The sequence below is a fragment of the Teleopsis dalmanni genome, chromosome 1 (assembly GCF_002237135.1).
Source record: "Teleopsis dalmanni isolate 2A chromosome 1, ASM223713v2, whole genome shotgun sequence".
Lineage (NCBI taxonomy): Eukaryota > Metazoa > Arthropoda > Insecta > Diptera > Diopsidae > Teleopsis > Teleopsis dalmanni.
The window spans coordinates 196,255,983-196,264,731 of record NC_051846.1 but is presented as its reverse complement, the minus strand read 5'-3'; the positions used below and the strand labels follow the sequence as shown (position 1 = coordinate 196,264,731).

The window sequence follows — 8,749 nt, the reverse complement described above, 5'->3', positions numbered from 1 at the left end:
CGTCGCAAGGCAAAGTTTGCAATCGCATGTCGTATTGTACAGACGTAATTTAGTGAAAAATAAAATAAGAATATACAGTTAAATGAAGGAAATAATTAGAACAAATTCATGAAAGCAAATTAAAAACACTCAACTAACGTTCACATTATTTCGTAATTTTATTTTAAAAAATGTACACGGATTTTTAAAATAATTTTTTTAAAATTTTTTTTTTATAAATCAGTATAAAAATGTTTTGATTTTTGGCATTCAAATTATAAAAACAAAAAACATCACGTATAACATTTGATTGTGTGTGTGAACCGTGAGAGTAGTGCAGAACAAAGAAAATATTTTCTAAAAAAAAATATTTTTTTTTGAAAACATTAAAATAGGGACTTACTCTAATATAATATATAATTTAAATTGTGGGATTTCAATGTGTGCATATATATATAATTAATGTTTAACTTTTCAAAAATAAAAATAAAATCGTGTTACACAAAAAATAAAAACAAAATCATGCAACAGAAACTTTAAATTAACTGCTATTATTTTTTCGCATTCTATTTTTTTATCAAATCAAAATCAACTCCGCCAACTGATGTTATCTCTTACAATATTACAACTGTTTGAACAAAATAAGTTAGTGATTAACAAATGTAACATTAATTAAATGAAAAAATTAAGAAAAATTGTGTAAAATTTCTTTAATAAAAAATTCGACTATATTAAGTAAAAAATTGTTGCAACGTAATCAACACACAATATCGTCATCCAATAAGCATAGGAAAAACATAGCACACAGCTTGTTTTCTACGTACTCTTTGTTAAAAAATAATAAAAACAAACAAGCAACAAACAGCATATGCGATTAGTTCAAACCTAAAAATAATAAACTGAGTGGCTGACTACATAAAAACGGTAATTAAAATTAATATTGTATTTGCTATGCATATATATATAAATATATATATATATATGTGTGTGAGTGTTTCTACTCTTTTGATTGTGCCAACTCTTCACAACTATTTCTCTTTGTATATTCATAGAGCAAATTGTTTTTTTTTGTTTGTTTGTGTGAATGTGTGTGTTTGTTTTTGTTTGTTTCATGCTAATTTGATTTTAATGGAGATGTTTTAATTTTCTAATTGAAATATTAGAACGGTTTTACAAATAATTTTAAAATGACTAAAATTTCTGTTAAAGCATAAAAATTCGTCAAGGAAATGTTTCTGTTTCCTGGTATTTTTCTTTGTAATATTAGTCAAAGGTTGATATTATTTAATAATTTGGAAATATTTGCAGCAAAAAAAAAAAATTAAAAATGTATACGCAAATTTAAAATTTATTATTTGTTTTATATTATGTATTTGACACAATTAATTTGTATAAAAATTTAAAATATATTAATTATTTTATGTATTTGACACAATTAATTTGTTTAAAAATTTAAAATATAATATAAAATTATTTTATGTATTTCACACAATTATTTGACAAAGTGCAGTATGTTTATAAGTAGTTTTTTTTATAAAAGTGATTATTATTGTAATATTTCGATAATTATTGATATTTTAAGCATTTTATAAATATTTATATATTTGATAAACATTCGTATTTAAGTTTGTGTTAAACATTTAGTTGAAAAATTGTTGTATTTAAGCCTGTGTTAACTAAAAATTAAAATTATTAACCCATGCATTTTTGTTGCAAAATATTATTTGATGAAGTACTTTATGATAATTAAATAAATCAAATATTAACAAAAAATGTTTATTATATTTTTGCATGTGGTGAATAAATTTTTTTTATAATATATATTTATTTATTTCTTTGCAATTCAGGTTTTTTTTTTGTATTTTTTATATACGTTTTTCAATGTCTTCAACAGTAATGAACCTTCAAATCAAAAAACATATTTACATACATATTTATCTTATATTAAAAATAATATTTTACAAAATTCAAAGAAAGCCATTGTGAACATATGTTAGATAAATACAAGAGCTTAACAACAACTTTGCTATCATAACAAGAGTGGGCAGATATCTACCAGACACGAATAGTACTCGTCATAAGCACTGAGTAAATTTTAATATCGGTTTAGGCATCATACGCACTCATACTCTTGTTCACTTACTCACTCGTTTTAATATAACATAACTTAACATCAGCGCCTCATGTTATCATGAAAATTTTTTTATATCAACTTATTTTTTTTTTTTTAATAAACTACAATCTCTTTATATCGACACTTTGATTCTTTTTATATTATTTCTTTTTGTTATATTTTCTTAACAAGTTGAATGCAATGATAAATATATAAAAATGCATATAAATTCATTTACTCACACCCGCACGTACACACACACACAACACATACATACCACGGCATACATCATTTGTATTTATTTTGCTGTTAAATTATTGTTGATAATTATACTGAATAATTTATTTGTGCCGGACGACCATTGTTGTTGGTCCTGATATTTTTCCTTGTTTTTGTTCATTTATTATTGCGGGTGATATTGTTGGTTGAGTTTTATACTCGCAATGATGCTGGTTGAAAAATGCTTAAAAATTTATTTGTATTTGTTTTTTTGTTTTTTTTTTGTTGAGTATTATATGAATATATTATATTGAGTAAAATAAAAATAAAAAATCAATTTTAAAATAAAATATGTGAAATAAATTATTTCGCTAACAAAAGAAACTTTTAATTATTTTTTATTATATTTAATATCAATTTTATCATTGATATGATTAAATGAGGGTTGTTTGAAGAATATTTTTTTATAAGTGACAAAGTAATATATACGTATAGCTTGTCTGGAAATGGATAATATATTTAATTGGAATTTATACATACGAGTACTATCCGACAGTCAAGCTGCTTTAAAGTTCTTTTTTGAATTCAGTCCAATTCACATCTAGGACGATTTTTGATTGCTACACATCGCTAAACGAGGTGTTAACACACTTTAACTTTCCTTTACTCTGAGTAAACGGTCATAAGGATATTTTTGGCAACTGCAAAGTACGCCTAAAAATTCTGGGCATATCGTTGACATTTGTGGAATTCTTTCTGTGCTGAGTAATTTAAAAAAAGATAAAAAAAACTGTATCAAAGCTGGTTACGTTGCTTAAAGTAAAAAATTCGATACTTTAATTGAGATGCCTCGTAAAGATATCCGTCTTGTGATAGATTTGTTGACGGGATACATTTGATTAGGAAACAATTGAATCTCCCTTTTAATCATTTCTGTCGTATTTGTAGAGAAGATAATGAAACTGTCTCACATCTACTTTGTTACTGGACCTTCCTATTAAAGAGTATTTTAAGCTTTGATAAATTCAAATTGAATGTGGTTTTTAAACCTTTGAATTTCTTATATGGTAACACAATGTGCTAATAGGCTTAAGTGAATACATAGGACCGCCGATATTATATATTATGTATTAATGAAACTTAATTATTACTGTTAAAGATTTGACATTATTAATAATTTCATATAAAATTACTTAAACATTTATACTTTATTTTCTTATTTTTCTAATGAGAAACATGCTGCTATCTTCACATGCAATATGTTTCTTTGATGCTTCATTTTAGAGACCGGTTGATCTGATCTGTTAACATTTTAATTCTTGATGGCATACCGACTTTGTCATTTCAAAAGATTTTGGGTATTTTAGACTCCAAAGCATACTAACTTAATACTCTAAAATTTTAGTAGCAAGAGAAGAATTAAGAAACCATGCCTGCAATCACATAAGAAAAATGTTTTAAGATTTAGACAAAAAACATACACAGACACGCTTCTCAAATCAGTTTACAGTTTTTACTACAAACTAACTAGAAGCATAAGTAACATATATATGGTAGATGTATAAAAAAGAGGATATCAAATAGGACACTATCAACTTACTTTTACTAATGGTATAAAAGAGAGAGTGAAATTTGACATTTTTTTCGAATTTTCATTAGTCATAGACAAAGTCATAATAACAGATCTACAAAATCTGATATTAACGAATTTGGAATATTAGTTTTTTTTTGTTTCTAGAAAATAGCATACATATAACACATATTCTTCATTTTAAATGCTGTTAGTGAGCAATCTAGTGCTATACTTGTAGTTTATATTACTTTGACTTTTATTATATGTTTAATATTGAAACACTACAATGTTTATTAACATATTTATATAAATTATATGACATTAGCTACAGCTAATGGTCTAATGTGATTCACGGAGGCTCTTGCCATAAATATTGGCCGTGTTTTATTTGTAGCGTTTATACGTTATCATAATTTCTTAATATAAAACACGCTTGCAAACCCATATTATGAAATGTCTAACTAAAAGTTAGCAAAATGAAATTGTATAGTTTATAGATATTGAACAGAGGAACGTGTGTTAAAATAAAAGTTATATATTTTCTATATTCTATTATTAATATTTTTTTAAATTCTAAATAACAAGTATGATTTGCTTATGTAGATAATTTGCTATTTAATGATATTACCAGAAATATAATGGTACTTAATATAATTAGAGATAAGCACATAAACTATATATTTTTAATATGTAGATAAGCACATAAACTACGTATATATCTGCTTTAATCATTATCGTATTTTCTTATTTATTTTTATATATTTTTTAATATATCTGTTCTGTTATTATTCAATAAGCACGTAGTTGCTTGTAAAAAAAAATAATTAATATGGGAATAGGTTTAGTACTTGTAATTAATTTTCTATAAATAATTATTAACATCATTTCTAATTAAAGCAATAAGTAAGACATTAGTAATGGCTTGAGTCTAGATACAATAAATCAAATTTTTTAAAACCAGAAAAGCAGCGATAGATGTAAAAGATATATGTTTTCAAAAGTTGGATGTCACAAGCTGTCAAGTTTAGTGCTGTAAATTGGTTACAAAAGTACAGTGATTTGTCATTGAAATATTTTTTTTTTATAATGCTTTAAAAAAGAAAATTAGAGTAGTTATAATCACAGTTTTGCCAGTTGTGTGTCGACAAGTCAACGCAAATTGTCTGAAAAGGGTTCAGGCAAAAATGTAATCAAAATTTTAATCTTATGAGTGTTTTATTTAAGTTTAATTTCAGAACCACAAAATGGTTAACCCTGTGTTTATTATTTAAGAGAATTTTCTTTATGAAAATCCCTCTCGCGCACCGCTGATTTCTTAATTATTAAACATTATTTATTTGCTCTTGAAAAATATTATTTATTTTATTTTTTGAATAATGGAAAATAATCATCCTATTATAATTTCTTAATGCGCTTTCTTTTAACGAAAAGTATAAATAATACTCTAGAATGACATATACATTTTAAGATAATAAAAATAAAGAACAATACTTTATTTACTTGTGTATATACAATGGATACATGTATGTGCATAAATATAAGTAGAATATTTGAACACATTTCAAGTGGTAAGGTACTCGTAAGTTTTAACGCAGATTATCACACCGAGGTTTCTCCCTTCCCAATTATTTACATGTTTTTAGCGGCTTATAAGCTGCTTCAAGAGGCAAATTAATTTTTCACTTTTTTCGTTCCCAACATGTTTTCATCTGTATCTCATTGTTTAAATTTATTTTGAAGTTGTTCGTTGTTTGATGTGAACTTCAGAGTGAAAAATACGACAATTTTCACTGTTTGCTATGTGACAGCATTCATACGAACTGGAAGAGTCTAGTGTATACAATTGACATGTCTGTAAGGAGGAGAGTAATGTAATTACAAGCACTTTGGAAGCGAGGAATTTCAAACTGAAATAGTATATATATATATATATATTTTACATATTAAAACTCTTTTTGGTGTACGAGTATAAAACTAATAGATAGAATAAAGTATTAAAATCCAATGTATGGAATAATGAGAAAATAATAAAGAAATGGTGGTCCCATCTTCTAGCTACCACCAGAGTTATCTATGTTTCTTCTTTTAGAAATATAGAAATGTTTTAGAAATAATACAAATTATGAACATGCAGAAAGATAATGTGATATCAGAACCGGTAGAATATTGGACCCAAGAGTTACACCTTATTGTTACCAATTGCCACGCACAATCCTTTACCTAACGCACGATTTACTACAGTACCTAACTACAATAACTAGAAATATCAAAATTTTATATTATTAAACTACACTAAGGGTCGTTAACTATTGTAGCATGAAAGTACAGTTTAATAGTGTTTTGGGCATCTTTCTGAGTTCCACTAGTTTCGGTCCCAAAACTTCGTCTAGAAAAAGGCGAACAGACTTTATCAACAAACCCATAACATAGACTTAATAAAAGATTTAATAATAGATATTTTTATTTAAATTTAAAGTTTGAATTATGAGCTAAGGATATTTAATAGTTAAATATAGAATTCTAAACAAATTAATAAATAAAAGGAATCTTTACAAATAATTTATCCCATTGAGTCCACTAAACACAAAGTTAGATTTCTTAGAATTTTTGCTAATGCAGTCTAGGTAGTTACCTAGGCTTTTGTTTTACAGCTCTATTTTCAACAATGAAAGTACTGAACAACAATGGCATGTTACTCTCGAACTTAGATTTGGCTGCTAGAGACCTGTAATGCTTTTGATTTATTTTCAGGGAGTAGTTTATATTGTTTTTTCAGGATACAAAATGACTGCCTGTAGATTCAAAATCAGGCTGTGATTAAGTTAGGGGCGATTTCTTTTGTTTCTTTAAGAAAAAGAGAAGAAACACAAAAGACAATAGTGTGACAATTTACCAGGGCTTTTGCAACCAATATTGATTAACCTTAATCGCTTTAAAGATTGTATGAGTTCAAATAAAAATAATATTAACATCATTGCAGAAACTCTGACAGAGCACTGTAAATTGAATTTACTCTAATAAAACTTGCGGTGTTTACTCGGCTCTGAAGAAAAAAAACGAAGAAGTCAAACAAATACGTGTCTTATAAATATCAGATAAAGATAAACTTGATAAAGAATAGATAGAGTAGATTCGATTTTACAATTTATTAAGAAAAGTGGACAGATAGAAACACTCTCAATCCATAAATAATTTTTTAGTTAGCAGTGCACCTCCAAATTTATTGATAATGATCGTAAGATATAAAATAAAACGACTCGTTCAACTTACATTTTGATTTCTTTTAAAACTTAATAGCTAGGTATATATTTATTTGATTACATGGTTAATTATTCTCAAGTTCAAAGGTGAATAATTATTAATTCCATTTTTGTTTTTTCTCCAATTGGAGGTTTGTAAAAGTATCAAATCGTTGATTTGTTAATTTATTTGGATGGTCAAGGAGTTGTAAGAAATATCGGATGTTTAAGTCCTTACGGATATTTCTATTTTTTTTTTTAGTTTTATTAACGTTTATTATTCATATTTAAAATTTAATAAATAAATTTGTTCTGAGATATGTAGAACAGCTCTGCCTAAACTGTAGTTATAAGTAAACTTATAATAAGAATATTTTTGCTTAGCAGACCCTTCGAGAGGATTTGTTCAAAATGGAAAATAGGTCTAAAATAATAGTACTAATGATATGAAAAATAGTTTAAATATAAAGAATATCCCATTCCAATTATATATATTTTTTTATAATCTATGAAAAATATATATTTATATATCATATAATTTATGATATTTTTATTATAAATAAAAGAATGCATATAATAATTAAATAAATTTTTAGGGTAGTAACAGTAATAAAAAATAAAGTATTACTAATTATAGTTCAAACTTTTTTATTTTAATTTATAATAAATTGGATATATAAATACATTTTAAAAACAATTATATTGGAAAATAATAATGCATAGCACAATTTAAGATAAAAATGTGCATACTTCGTAGCATCAGAAACAAAAACAAAAAACTGAATAAAAAAATAACAAGATGGAAAAGTATCTGCATACGTATTATTGTATCTAAAAATGTATCTTTATGTTTGTGTTTGCTGCTACGTAATATAATTTGAAATAAACAAATATCGTGTAAAAGGCATTCAAGAATAAATTATAGTACAAAAGTAACAAATAAGAAAAGCAGCAGTAATACGAAAATGAAATACTAAAATACAAACAAACGCATCGGTGGCTACGGGTTAAAGCAATTTTATATGCTGTCATTGCTATTCTTTGAAGTGTTATTCTACAGTCTTCTATAAAATAATTATCCAAAGTATCTCTTATCCTATTTTGCCGTTTCTTATTTTGTATATAGTATTTTCGAGTGTTTTAATGCTTAATGCATGAACTTCAATATTTATTATTAATATTATTTTCAAAGAAATCAAATTATTGTTTATTTTTGATTAAATAATAATATTGAAATTTAATTAATCTGAGTACATACTTAAAGGATCAAATTCGTTCCATGTCTGGTTAATGAGTAACAATAAAACGTGTCATGTGGTTTTCATTCAACCAAAACAAATTTAAAAACTGAAATCGAATAGGTTAGGTTATTTAGGACTAGTGGCTTTGTGCCTAAATCCCACATGAGCTCAAATAATTGTGATATCACGGACAATCGTTGTCCACACGCAGACCAAAATATTTCCATTCAAATATAAGTGAAGGAGTTCCGCTTATGATGACCACTGATACAAGAGTACAGTTTTCTCTTCATCCGGAGTGCCACAATTCTGATAAAAGTCATTAAAGGTTAGACCCGATGGTAATGAGTAAGTTACGTTTTATTTGAAACAAGTGACTGATATG

At 25.7% G+C, this 8,749-nt stretch overlaps 1 protein-coding gene across 1 annotated transcript in view; it reads left to right on the top strand.

The window, feature by feature from the left end:
• Positions 1-571: 571 nt before the first annotated feature.
• The window catches only part of LOC119671104 (uncharacterized protein DDB_G0283357), a 61,390-nt gene continuing 53,212 nt past the window's right edge, over positions 572-8,749 (top strand). Inside the window, exon 1 of the mRNA XM_038081617.1 lies at positions 572-903. The gene's annotated coding sequence lies outside the window, so the exon portion shown is untranslated. The remainder of the gene's footprint in view (positions 904-8,749) is intronic.